Genomic DNA, 14,289 nt, shown 5'->3' on the forward strand with positions numbered 1-14,289 from the left:
GACCGTCTCCCAGGGGACTCTCTCAATCAGCGCCTTGAAGAGGCCAAAGTTTGCCCTCCAGAAGTCCATAGTAGTGGTTTTGCTAATCCCCTTCCTTGCCTCACCATGAATTGAGAATTCTATCATTTCATGGTTGCTAAGCCCAAGACGGCCTCCGACTATCACACCTCCCACCAGTCCTTCCCGGTTTGTAAATAATAGATCTAGCAAGGGTCCCCCCCGCGGGTTGGCTCACCCACCAGCTGTGTCAGGAAGTTATCTTCCACACACTCCAGGAACCTCCTCGATTGTTTACTCTCTGCTGTGTTGTATGCCCTCATCTTTCCTTAACAACATAGGCTGGGATATATTCAGAGTTAGCTGACATGCAATCTAGGTTGAACTATTGTATCAAACCATTTAATGAGTAAGTATATGTTGTATCAAACTATTTATATATTTTTCACATAGGAAAAAGAAATATTTTTCTAGTAATATCCTACAGAATATAGTCAGTGCCCTAGGATATTCAATTAAATATGAATATTGGATTTGGAAGACGAAAGAAATCAAAATGAAGAGCTGTGCTTTATGTTGAAGCCTTTCTGTATTTCAGAGCCGGTGCCTTTGTAATTGAGACTGCTTCTCAACACAATCCTGTTAAGCTGTGACACTCTCTGTTCAGAAAGGCTTTATTTAGCAATAGCCCTCAGCCACTGCTTATCCCTGGTTTCCTGCTTACATTCTTCACCTGCTCTTAATTAGTGCCTTAGCTTTGGCTGCGTGTCTCTGTAGGATATGAAAAAATACTCTGCAAATAATGAGGGAATCAGTAAGCAAGTTTATAACAATATAATTAATAATAATGGATCCTGACTACTAGGGGACATTTTGTTATACAGAGCTGTATTCAGGAGAAGCAATTTGAAAATTAAAATATAATGTGAGTAATACAGAAAATTGTGCTGTAGAGGATGATTGTGTCCTAGCCAGGTGATGAATTGGACAGTTTAATCATTCCTGCAGATTCTAGCTTCCGTTACTCAGATAAGTACCCAAACCATATGGCCTGTTTTAAAAAACACTTAACTTGACCTTATTATTCAACAATAAAAACATGAAGAAAAATACTGTTTCCCTCAAATACACAACATCTTTAAAGAATCATTTTCATTTTGCCTATAAAGACCATAACATCCTGTTTCTTGGTTTAGGACAATAATTTATCAATTTAGACACTGGAAAGTACCATTTTGTCTTTTAACACACGGAATTAATATTGTTAATGAGTTTTTAAAAAATCCTTTAAAAGCCCAGCATATGCCTTACTCGGGCTATAGCTCTGCTTACTCATGCTGATGCCCCAAATATGAGCTGACTCCACCTTGGAAGACACAGGCAATACTGGGGTTTTTTTGTCATTTAAGCCCAGTTCATTTCTACCTAACTTTAAACATGGTTAAGTGTTCTATCTATAAATCCCCTTTTTGGCTGAAAGCACTGATCCTGCCTCTGGGATATCTCACGTCCTGCCCCAAGGGAGGGCTGCACGAAGGACCTGCCTGACGCCTGCGAGGGGCTGCAGCAGGGAGACCCGGGGCCCTGCAATGGCTTCAGCAGGCCCCAGCAGTGCTGCTGCCCCTCACACACGCGTTTCCCTCTCATTGGCAGTCTGCCAGGGTTGTGCTATAGATACGTTGAGGTTTTCCCATTCTTTCAGCTGCTTATGGAATATGAATCTTAATTTAAACTGAGCGATCACTAGTTTTATTCTCCCACTCCCATGACATTCAGTAGGAAGGTGTTTACAACCTTCTCTAGCTTCATTGCAGTGAAACATTGAATTTATAGCAATGCTTTGAAACAGCTTAATGAGGAGGGGGAGGGTTTTATTTAAAAGGGTTAATGTTGAGTAACAACTGTTCTTGTATGCACAAATGTTAGCAGAAGGAGATTTTTATGGTTCTGCTACCTATGCAAATTTCCATACAGCAGTCAAATATTGACTGGCATCACATAAACTGAGGCTGGAAGTTAGAAAGTTGTTTGTAATCACCAGAGGAGTGAGGTTTTGAAACACCCTCGTGGCATCTAAGGAAAATGCCACTTTTAGATTCCTGTTTGTATGGCTTAGAGGGAGTAATATGGTATGAGTCTAAACCAGCAGGACATTAGGCCTCATGACCCATGCACTTATACTTCCTACACTCCCATAAGACTCTGGGATCTTAACTGCATTAATATCTGCAAAGTTTGGGGAAGAAATAGGAGAAGTTAGAAAAAAATTATAAACTTTTCCAAATCTGAGAGATTAAACATGTAAATGAATCACAGAAAGCATTAGGTTTTGATCCTTTGTCAATTGCTATCATAAAACTCTCTATTGATGCTATTTCAGTCGCTTGTTTCAGCTGTAGATTCAGTCTGACATGGCTTCTTTGTTCCTGGATGAGCAGAAACTGCTGTTGACGTAGATACTTCGGAAGAATGTGAGTACCATAAAGAGATTTTTAGTCTAAGTTCATCTTCTCCCTCTATTGTGCTCTGCATTCATCCCTAGCCTAGAAAAGTTCATCCAATTACCTATTCATATACTGGTCCATGAATAGTACCACTGTACTTCTATATATGTTCTCCAAATGTCTGGGCTGAATAGTTTATTTCCTCTGAGTTGTAATCATTCATCTCAGCATTTGGCAACGTTTTTGAGTGGTTTTAACTTTCCTCATTGTTTTGGGTTTGTGTGGTGGGATTTTGTAGTGGAGGAGGGGCCGCAGGGGTGGCTCCTGTGAGAAGCTGCTGGAAGCTTCCCGGGCTCCAAGTCAGACCCGCCTCTGGCCCAGGCCGAGCCCATCGGCGACAGTGGTAGCACCTCTGGGGGAACAGATTTATGAAGGGAAGCCTGCAGCAGGGGAGGAGATTGGGATGTGAGAGAAACTGCTCTGCAGATACCGAGGTCAGTGAAGGAGGAGCGGAAGGAGGAGCAGGAGGAGGAGGCTGATGCCCCCGCAGCCCACGGTGAGGCAGCAGGCTGTCTCCCGCAGCCCACGGAGGTGAGCGGGACAGCAGATGCCCGTCTGCAGCCCGGGGAGAGAGGAGCCCACGCCGGAGTAGGGGGATGGATGCCCCCCAAGATGGCCGGGACTCCATGGGAAAGCCCGCACTGGAGCAGTCTGTGCCTGAAGGACTGCAGCCCGTGGGAAGGATTCACGTTGGAGAAGTTCATGGAGAACTGTCTCCCATGGGAGGGACCCCACGCTGGAGCAGGGGAAGAGTGATGAGTCCTGCCCCTGAGGAGGAAGGAGCAGCAGAGACAAGGTGTGATGAACTGACCACAACCCCCGTTCCCCGTCCCCCTGCACCACTGTGGGGGAGGAGGGAGAGAATTCAGGAATGGAGTTGAGCCTGGGAAGGAGGGAAGGGTGGTGGGAAGTTGTTTTAAGATTTGGGTTTACTTCCCATTATCCTTTCTTTTTATTTGACTGGTAGTAAATTAAATTTATATTGTTTTTTCCCCAAGTTGAGTCTGTTTTCTGCCCATGACCATGTGGTGAGTGATCCCTTCCAGTCCTTGTCTCAACCCACAAGCTTTTATTTCATGGCGCTTTGTTGCTGGCTGGGCTTAAACCACGACACTCATGCAATGTATCATCAGGTTTAAAAAATACTGGTTTCTTGGACAGTCAGGATACTGAAGTATTTGGTTGGCTCATAGGGTGGAAAGTGGCTTCTGACCTTCACAACTAACTTGCAATCGACTGCTTCAGTACCTGTTAAAAATTCAGATTAACTCAAAATGATAAATTAAAAGTAAAACATACAGAAGAAGGATGTGAAGTTGAGGAATAAAATGGGGTCAAAGCTAGATCTTACTTTGAGGAAATAAGATTATACTCTAGGAAGATGGAAGAGCAAAGGGAAGTTTGGTTTGGAGGGGGCGCATGTAGTACAAGGTGGGTGGAAAAAGGGTTGTGGTAGGAAGTCAGGAGCTTTGCTGAAGATTCCATTTGAGTCAATCATTCCCTGGGGACCATTTTCATGGGGAACTGTGAATGGTCTTCCAAAGAACTTTCAATTGTATGTGCATGAAGCTAAACTAGAAGGTAAATTTTCAGAAACATGCACTTCATATAAAACCTGAGCAGTTTTGCTCCAGATTGCAGCTAAGTTATGTAGGCTGAAAGGTTGAGGTATTCAGGTACAATCCACCTATCAACTGATGATCTATATTTTTTGTCCTCCTAAATAGGAATTTTACATATTTTAGGTGACATGAAGGCCATTTTTTGGCTGTCTACATATGACAAAATGAAAACTTTTCTGTGTAAGGAATAGAGTTGGGGTTGTTCAGCCTGGAGAAGAGAAGGCTCCAGGGACACCTTATTGTATAAGAAAGATGGGGAAAGACTTTTTAGCAGGGCCTGTTGCAATAGGACAAAGGGTAATGCTTTTAAACTAAAAGAGGGGAGATTTAAACTAGTGTTTTGGTCTAACCACAGCCAGCAACCAAGCACCACGCAGCCACTTGCTCACCCCCCTCCCCCACCCAGTGGGATGGGGGAGAGAATCAGGAAAAAAAAAAGTTAAACTCATGGGTTGAGATAAAGACAGTTTAATAGGACAGAAAGGAAAAAAATAATAATGATAATGATAATTATAATGATAATAATAATGGAATACACAAAGCAAGTGATGCACAATGCAATTGCTCACTACTCACTGACTGATGCCCAGTTAGTCCCTGAGCGGCAATCTCCCCTCGCCGGCCAACTCCCCCCAGTTTATATACTGGCATGACATCACATGGCGTGGAATATTCCTTTGGCCAGTTTGGGTCAGCTGCCCTGGCTGTGTCTCCTCCCAACTTCTTGTGCCCCTCCAGCCTTCTTGCTGGCTGGGCATGAGAAGCTGAAAAATCTTTGACTCAGTATAAACACCACTTAGCAACAACTGAAAACATCAGTGTGTTACCAACATTCTTCTCATACTGAATCCAAGACATTAACACTATACCAGCTACTAGAAGGAAAATTAACTCTACCCCAGCCAAAACCAGGACAACTAGATATAAGGAAGAAATTTTTTACAATGAGGGTGTGTGGGAGACTGAAAGAGTTAATGTCTCAAACATGGGGTGGTGGTGGGACAAGTTCTGCTTAAAGAGGAACCCTGCACAGCCAGGAACAAGGTAAAAAGCCCATCAGCTCAGACACCAGCAACAGGAGTGGGAGGGCGTGCTGGACGGTCCAGCTCCCTGTTCTGATAAGCTGTTCTGGTACAAAGATCAAACAATGGCCACATCTGCAGGGAAGGACAAGTTACTCCACAAATGACCCCCAAGCCCAAAGGCTCACAAACTGCTCATTAGCCTACTAAGGTCAAGTGCCCGCCCGAAGGAGGGGCAAGGATGATAAAAGGACACCGGCTGAAGCCCCGGGTGGACAAGCCCACCGGGACTGGACCCCTCGGCTGACTGAACCAACGCTGGACCCAGGACCGGTGAAATCTTTCTCTCTTCCTTTTTCTCTCTCTGTCTTCTTCTCTCTTTCCTTTTCCTTTTCCACAATCCCTACACCTCACCCCTTTAAGACATAAACCATTGACCAAGTCTGAGGCTAAGGGTAGATACAGCCGCCCCTGGACCCTTCTCTGAGGAAGAGTCTGGAAAGCAAGGGGGTCTGCTCTGAACCTCGGGACTCAGCGGATGGGATCTCCTTATTCCCTGAATTGATGTATGTGGTTACCCCGGGTTACACGGTTTACAGAAGTAGTCTTATGCCAGTTCCTGTTGTGAGAAACCCTGACACCTACTACCATGCCTCCCCAGTTCAGTTTGCTTCTGTCATGAATAAAAACTTTAACTGATCATTTGGTGTCGTTTCACCTTAATTTAGCCCGAGAGAATTTTGAATTAAACACAACTCCCTAGTCTGTCCAGTCTGGGTTGTGACAGGGTGGTGGAACACTGGAACAGGTTGCCCAGAGAGGCTGTAGATGCCCCATCCCTGGAAACATTCAAGGGCAGATTGGAGAGGGATCTGAGCAACCTGATCTAGTTGAAGATGTCCCTGCTGACTGCAGGGGGGTGTGTGGACTAGATGACCTTTAAAGATCCCTTCCAACACAAACTATTCTATGATTCTAACACTGATTCATCTACTATGACAGAAAAGGCAAAAGCCTTTCACACCACCAGACCAAGAAAGCATTTTTACAACAATAGGCAAATAAGGTAATACATTTGGGAGGCATTTAACATAAATCATGATTCTTGGTCTCATCACCAAATTTAAACACCGTGGAATTAACTATGTCAGCTGAATGATTATGTTTGCTGTGATTTGCAAACCAAAATCAGTAATGGAAAAATAAAATTCTCTAGGCTTTCACATGGCTTGAAGTATTTCCACTGTATCTGAGATTTTTTTCTAGACCAAGCATGGCTTTATTCTTCCATTCTCCCAAACCAGCACACAATAATTTTGGCTTTCACTCTTTCACTAGTGTCCAGGTTGTACCTGTTTAGTTGCAAATTATTCACTAATGGTACAATCACAGTAGCCAGCAAGCTGCTAACCATCAAAGTATAGCTCAAAACCAGCTAAGCAGAATGTGAGTTTTTGATGATGACTCATTAAGCTGCCCTTTAGTTTTCTACTTGAAAATAGTTAACATTTTGTTTCTTTATTAATACAACTTAAAGTTTGCCATCTGCCTGTGTAAAGCCATAAATGTCAGACACGCAGAGTCAAATTCCTGCAAGGTAACCTATTGCCTATCCCAACATCAACTATGTCTCTGCTATTCCTGACATATTTATTTAATCTGTTCTTCATGTCCCTCAGCAAGAGGGACTAAACGACCGTCCCAGGGCAGAAATCCCATCAGGGAAGGTTTTTGTCACAAGCTGTGGCTGGTGAGACCTATGCTTTGTGTAGAGCCTTTGCTCAAGTGCTTGTTCTTCCCCTGCTTATGCTCCATGTTTTCAATTAAGTAAATTATATATGATCTTGAGAATCCTTTATCAATACTTACTCATCTTATAGCATCTGTTCGTAACTCATATTTTGCATTTCCTCAGGATGCAGTTTATTCTTTTGCAATACTGTGAATACTTTATGATGATGTACATATTTCCCTTCAATTTATACGTACATTACTTGTTTGCTGGCATTGGCACGTTATTATTGTGTCAGAATTGTTATGGCAGGAGTGTAGTCATATGTTTGAGTTACAGACTCGCCGTGATGATACTGCTCGATTCAGGGTTAAACGTGGTACATTGTCCTTTAAGGAGGACCATTACTCAATAGCTTCACTATGCAAGCCTGACTGCTTTGTATAAACTATACATGCTTTGCTAACAACTATGCCCTTGAAGAGGGAACTAAAGACTGATAAAAGGAAGTCGTTGATGGCCAGATGATTGCCAAAGAAATATGAACTAAGGGAAAGGTAAAGGGGGAAGGGGGAGATCATGACCACCGACTCAATTCAAGGCTGGAAGAACTTGCCCCCCCCGCCCCAAGCATGCGTGCTGATCTACATCGCAAATGAGGCTAATTATAACTGGCCAATAGTAGATGAAATGGTGACTATTAACCAATGAATGCAAATTTAGACAGGTTTTTACTAAGCGTGTAACAGAATAAATACATTGGTTTTCTTTGGTGTGTTGTGCCAGCTTTGTGGAGTGACCACCTGGCACCCATCTCTGCGCAGATAATGAAATAAATATCTCGGCTCTGTGTGGAAGATTGGCTTATTGCACACCAGGTACCGAACCCCACTTGTGGGACAACAGGATGAGAACAAGATCACAGCTACAGCTGAGGTGAGACACCTCAGAGCAGGAAGCTGAGACTGGAACATTAAGCCAAGGGGCCACTGGACAGCAGTGCAGACAGCTCCAAACTTGCAGCATGACCTCCCATTTGTGAGTTCCAGTGGGATCCTGGCTCATACATCAAAAAGTCTCACTATCATTGCTCAAGATTTCTGTTTATTATTTCAGATATCTTCTTGCAAATGTTTGTTTTAACTCCTGACATGGTGTTTCAAGTACTGAGGTGACTGTTAATTACGGATCTAACGTATGGCTTGAGAATATGATGGGAGTTACTTAAATCAAGATGGCTTTTATCATAGTTAATTACTAAGAACTTGAGAGATTTGATGTAGCACTACTTGGAATAGATTTTGCTGGGCCTATAACTATGTTACGGTGGAAGGAGAGAGCTTGAGTATATTAAAAACAGTTTCAGATTTTGAAGGTATAGGGCGCACTGTGTTGTTCATGAGACATAAGCATGACCAGCCAAGATGCAGAGGGCCAGTAGGCCAGATTTTGTTTCTTCTTTTCTTGGTGAATAATAACTCGGAGCTAGTTTCTAACTGAATTTCAACTGACATTAAACAAATAAACACTCATGCAAGTCCATCTAGGTCCCACTATCACTTAAAAATCAGCCATTGTAATGTAGGTGAGGAATTCAGAGAGGTGGAGACATGAGCCCAGTAGATTTTCCTTCTAACCTCCAGTGCAATCTTATTTTTAAAACTGTTGTATGTTCTGAATGGATAATAAGAATAGTAATCTATATGACTACTTGTAGAGCTGAGTAATTATGAATGACATTTACAGTAATTCCTGCTTCTTCCTACAGCCTTGTTTCTCATACATAGTTTCTTTCATCTCTTCGCCCCGCCCCCCCCCCCCAGCAATATTGTTTGTGATTTATCACATGCTGTTTTAATACCAAATTAATAAACCCCAGAGGTGATGAGAGGACACTGAAAAACAAAGAATGTAAATCACTGACATAGGACACTGAATTAGTGCAGAAGTTTCTGTGCAATTAATGATTGTTCTTGAGAATGATACAGTGTATTTAAAGTACTTAAGGATCTGCAGTAAGTCTCACACCATCCAAATGAGATAATTGTTGTTAAAGTCATGTCTTTGATGGGGAAAAGTAAGAAAGCTAGAACTTGTGACATTTTCCAGGTCAACATCAATATCAGTGACTGAAAAACAGAGGTTTGCCTACAGATAAAACTATTGTTCCAGGAACAAACAACTATGTGGACCTACAAATGAGGGCTGACTTTCTATTTGTCTGTATACTGTCAGATTCTTATAAATTTACTTCAAATAGCATTTTACTCCACAAATCATTCAACTGGATTCTATGAGATGCCCCTGCACAGGGAAATAGTCGGTGTAAAACAATGATAAAGACAGCAACTATCTGTTATAAACTGAGTATTGTCTATATGTTTACTAGTTTTCAAGGGGGTTTTTTTGTCTCTACCTATTTACAAACATTTCTGAATGCATTGCTATATCATAGATTGTATAGCGGGGCATACTAGATCAAATCAATGATCTTACAGTCACCTATACCAAATGCTTCAGGAAAAAAACACATCTAAACATTGTTAGTGAACAACCTCTGCTTGGTTTCTTCCTACCCAAAGTGTTCATGATCTACACCCAGACACATGCAACACCCAGCTCTCTGTGTTGCATTTTAACTATTCCATAACACTCCTGCAGGACTTACTTTTTTCCCACTGCCACCCCAATATAGACCATCCTTTCTAAAGGGTAAGTTTCTTTTCAGCTATGGCTGTTGAGCTGACCCATGCATTTTCTAAGTGAGTGTAATGTTTCCATGCCATATAACACAAGACTTCCAGTAGTCTAAAGTTACCAAACTAAGACATTGCATTTTCTTATTGGCTTCTAGCCTCTGGGCTCAAGCATTTCTCTGTGTTGTTACATGCTGCTTAGCTGCACACCAAGAGATTTTCTTGCTATTGCTGATCACTGGAAGATGTTCCTTCCCCTTCCCCAGCCCTTAAGATAGCAATTTCCAGGCTGCTTATGCAGATGAAAGCACTGTGATGTACTAATGCTTTTTTTCATGATTTCCACTCCCAGAGGAATGGAAAGCTTCATCACACATCAAATTTCTCGGACTCTACTGTTTCAAAAACCTTACAAATTTGCAAGAACAGATAAAATTGCAAAATTGTATTTAATAATAAAAACCTTCCTTGCTCTTATCCCCATTTCAACAAAGGTGGAATTAACTCTGTGATGTTAAATGAAGTTTTAAGATTGGCCAAAGCAGCAACTTCTTCCTGCTTTCCCTTGCTTTTCTCACTTTGTAAGGACAGGACCCAAAAGCCAGAATTTTCATGTGCTCACACAAGCTAGAAAGTCTTGTTGTGCCCATTTGTCTGTTATAGACTTTGCTTCGTTTCTTGCTGTTGCAAGGGAACACCTATGATACTCCTTTTTCCAATAAGGAAAATTTTGTCTTTGAAATTGTGTAATATTGCCCATTTTATACTTTTATTCACATTTTTCTGCTTTCATCCGTCATGTCCTTTTGAAAATGCTCTAGTAAAACCTTTTGCATCATCATATGAATTATTTTCAAAGCATATTTTTTGCCAGATTCAAAGCTATTTTCTCCCTGTGGGCTGTAAAAAGATCTAAAGATGATACCACAGGTGGTGAAGCTGGAACAAAGCTACTTAATTTGACTAATATCCCTTTCCCTAATACATAGTGTTTAGGACCCCATTCCATTCATATCCTATTCCATTCATGAATAAATCATGGGTATCTTGGCAGTTTTTGTGGTTTCAGCTCACAGTATTTATTTCTGAGGGTGACATCCAGAATTTAAATAATGCAGCATACCCTGTGTATTGCCAGCTCTGAGTGATTTCATGTAAGGAAGTGCAGTTTACTTCTATATGGAGCTGGAAGGAGCAATTGAACTGGTTTTGTTGGAAAGGAGCAAGGCTGTGATCAGGCAGTTAATTAAGCAATCAATGTGTTTTGTTTGTGATACTGCAGGGGCTGTCAATTCACATTATTTGTTAGATTAGTTTCACTAGAGTGGAGCTGAGAGCAAAGGGGTTGGTTTCTGTCTCTTTCCTGGAAACCAGCAGCAATAGCTGGTGCAGAGCAATCTCCAAGTTCCTGGTCCAGCAGGCAAGGGAAGGGAATCGCAGTGTTTTAGCATAGACGTGACGTGTGCTGCTAATCGATCTGACTTTCTCTCTCTGATAACTTGGCAAAGACATGATTCTGTCTCTATCATATCTATCCCCAAAAGAAAATCACCCTGTGAAATATGGTTATTTTTTAGCTTAGAGCAGTTCCCAGCTCTGTTTCACCATGCTGCCTGGCAAATGGTTAATTTGGTACACTGAGAGTTGGTGCTGGCAAAGGAATGGGGGTGGGAAAAGGGGGTCAGAGGCTGCTTAAACCAGAAAGAAAGACTTGCCACGCTGTGCCCATGTGTGGGGATAGTATAAGATCAAACCTGTGGCCTTTCAGAGGAGCTACAGGTTGAGTTTTCTTAGAGCAGGAGCAATTGGTAAAGTATGACTGCAGGGAAATTTTAGTAGCTTGAACATAAGGGACTGAAGAATGAAAGATGAAGAGAGAAATCAAAGAAAGTTAACTTATCAAGTGAAAGATAAGATTATGCCAATATTTCATGTTTAAAATCTGCAGTGGATGAATAGTTTAGACTCCTACAAACAGAATAAGTCCAGGTGTAGACAGCCTGTAATGCACAGTGATGAAATATAATTTATATTAATCTTTTGCAGCTCTGTACTGTCTCAAACAAGTGTGTCAAAGTGCTTGAAAAATATCAGCTAAAAAATTCTCCCAGTTTATTAACCTGATAGAACTAACCACTTTTTTTCTAGGAGGAAAACTGAATATTTCAGATACGCTTAGTTAATGCAGGAAGTGTGTGGCAGTCCAGGATATAGTCCAGACCTTCTGAATCCCAGCCCTGCTATCTAGCTATGAATTCAGCTTTCCTTAGACTTGACTTGTTTTGAGTCACATCTCGTACTCTGAAATAGTCTCCTCCCTTGCCAAACTTTCAATTCAAAAAGGATTAAGAGTACGATTTGGGGGTTAATTTAGGAACTTTTGGTGAAAAAATGCATGGAGACAAGTCTCAAATTTATCAGCAGACAGGCTGGCTTGACACCGATAAAGAAGAGACCACACAGAAACTTCAAGAATAGATGTTTTTGAAAGTTGTAAGTTGACATGTTGCTGGGTTGCATGTAAAGTGTACTAAGATAAAGCATGCTGTCCTTAACACCATCTACTCCTTTTCTGGATGATGACAAGGTCAAATCAGCCATTTGATTGCCAATTTTTGCCTTTTCGAGAAACGTGCAAGCTTACTAAAGCTTTTGTAGACTGCCCTGGACTATTGTGAAATCATTCTGGAGAAGATAGATTGTGCAATGTGATTTTCTTGAGAGCTGAAATTTCTTAGTCTCTGTTCCCTCCTTACCTATGATCAGAGTATCAGCATGATGGAGTTTCTCAAATACTATGTTCTTCACAGCTTTGGAAAACAAGTAAGACCATAACATTGCAATGTATCCTGCAGTCCAGACTGCAGCCACCCCAGAATCACCTCTATATTAGGTTCCTTGATTTTTTACTTCTCTTCTTACTCATTTTTTCAAATGTTAATTCATCAAGATTATTTTCCACTAAAGCTTGATTTTCTATTTACAAACCCCACAGATGTTTTGAGTTTTATGACATGCTTCTTAGAATTAAAAGGTCTAGGCAGATGCATCCCAAATCCTGGCTGACTTATAGTCCTATCCTGCTCTTTTAGCACCATTTTAAGTTAAAATTAATCTTTCCTCAGCACAGGTTACTACAGCTGTATAAAGCTTTCCAATTGGAAACCTGCATTTTCCCTAATCATTTCTTATTTCTACAGGAAATACCTTACCAAATGCCTTCTGCGACTGCAAGTTCTTCCTCAGAGTAGCAATGGCAGTTCATAGTCAATGATGTGACTAATACACCAGTCTTTCATTCTCTCATTCATTCTCATAGAAACATAGAAATGTGGTTGGAAAAGATCTCTGGATCCCCTGTCAAGTCCTCCTCTCAGAGGGAAACTGTTGCCACCTTGGATGATGACGGCTTTAGCTTTGCCTAGCCAAGCCTTGGAACCTCCAAGGATGGCAGTTTGTTTCATAGCCAAAGTTTATCACAGCAGTCCTTTGCTCAATGGGCTTCCATGTCACGTCATGCTTAATCTCATTTCTAACATTTTGATCCTCAAGTACCATGTAACTATATTTACTTTATACAACAAATCCCTCTACAAGGATGATTTTTCTTGACGTTGTGTCATCAGCAGGTTTCATTAGTAAATTCCTACATTTCTGGACCAAGGCCTTATGAATTTAATTCACGATTGCTGTTAAATAAGACTAGTCTCAAGACTGATTCCTGAGGAATTCCTCTGATATCTCCCTCCACCCTAAATAGGGTTGCCTGTTATTTCAGGTTTTTTTCTACACTGCTTATACTAATACGCTTCTTCTCTGCCTAACTCACTTTTTTAGACAGTCACATGCCAAATGTTTTGCACTAATTCAAATACATATAGCACTCTCTTTGCGTAAGAGATCAGCTGTTATCAGACAAGCATATTGGATTTTTCAGCACAGTTAGCTGTAGCAAACTAATATTTGATTTTCTCCCATTTTCTATTTATTTCATTCCTTAGGTTAATTTTTCCTTTAAAAAGGCAATTTGCATCCCATTCAAGTTACACTACTCTTGTAGCTGTCTGTGTGATGTCCTTTCCTTCCATATATATATATAGTTACAATGCCTGCTATTGTATAGATATGTGATACAAATTTGGTGCTTTGGTCTATAGACTTCTTGCTAGTTTTGTGTGCCAGCTAGTGATATGAATTTGTAGTTGGTAGTGTTAATGGCAAGTGATACTCTGACTATGGGCTGACTCCCATGGTGCTGATGAATGAATTCAATCGATTTAATGCAGTTATTCAAATCTGTTTCTGAGAAACATGTATGGCTACATGCCGGTAACTATTTAAATGACTAGAAATACATTTGTGTTTCTTTTCTGGCCAGAAAGGGGCCATTTTTTAAGTCTCTAGCTCCAAATTCTTGTTTCTAGAAACCAGTGGAGATGTGCCTGAAATGTGTACTATTGTTAATGAGGGCAGAGCTGGTTTACCAGTTCCCATGCAGCTACGAAAATGGGAGCATTTTGCTGGAACACTTGAAATGTGGCAATGCTTCTGACCCTCTGAGCTGCACACCAGGTATTTCATGGTATCAAGAGCCATGAGTAATATTCCACATATGCTATATAACTAAAAAGAACAGGATCTCAAAAATTATGTGAATGGATGATAAGATAACAGCTTCTATGGCTTCCCCTATTTCCATCCAGTTAGAGGCTTTTC

Source organism: Accipiter gentilis, chromosome 4, assembly GCF_929443795.1.
Source record: "Accipiter gentilis chromosome 4, bAccGen1.1, whole genome shotgun sequence".
In the NCBI taxonomy this organism is placed as follows: Eukaryota; Metazoa; Chordata; class Aves; order Accipitriformes; family Accipitridae; genus Astur; species Astur gentilis.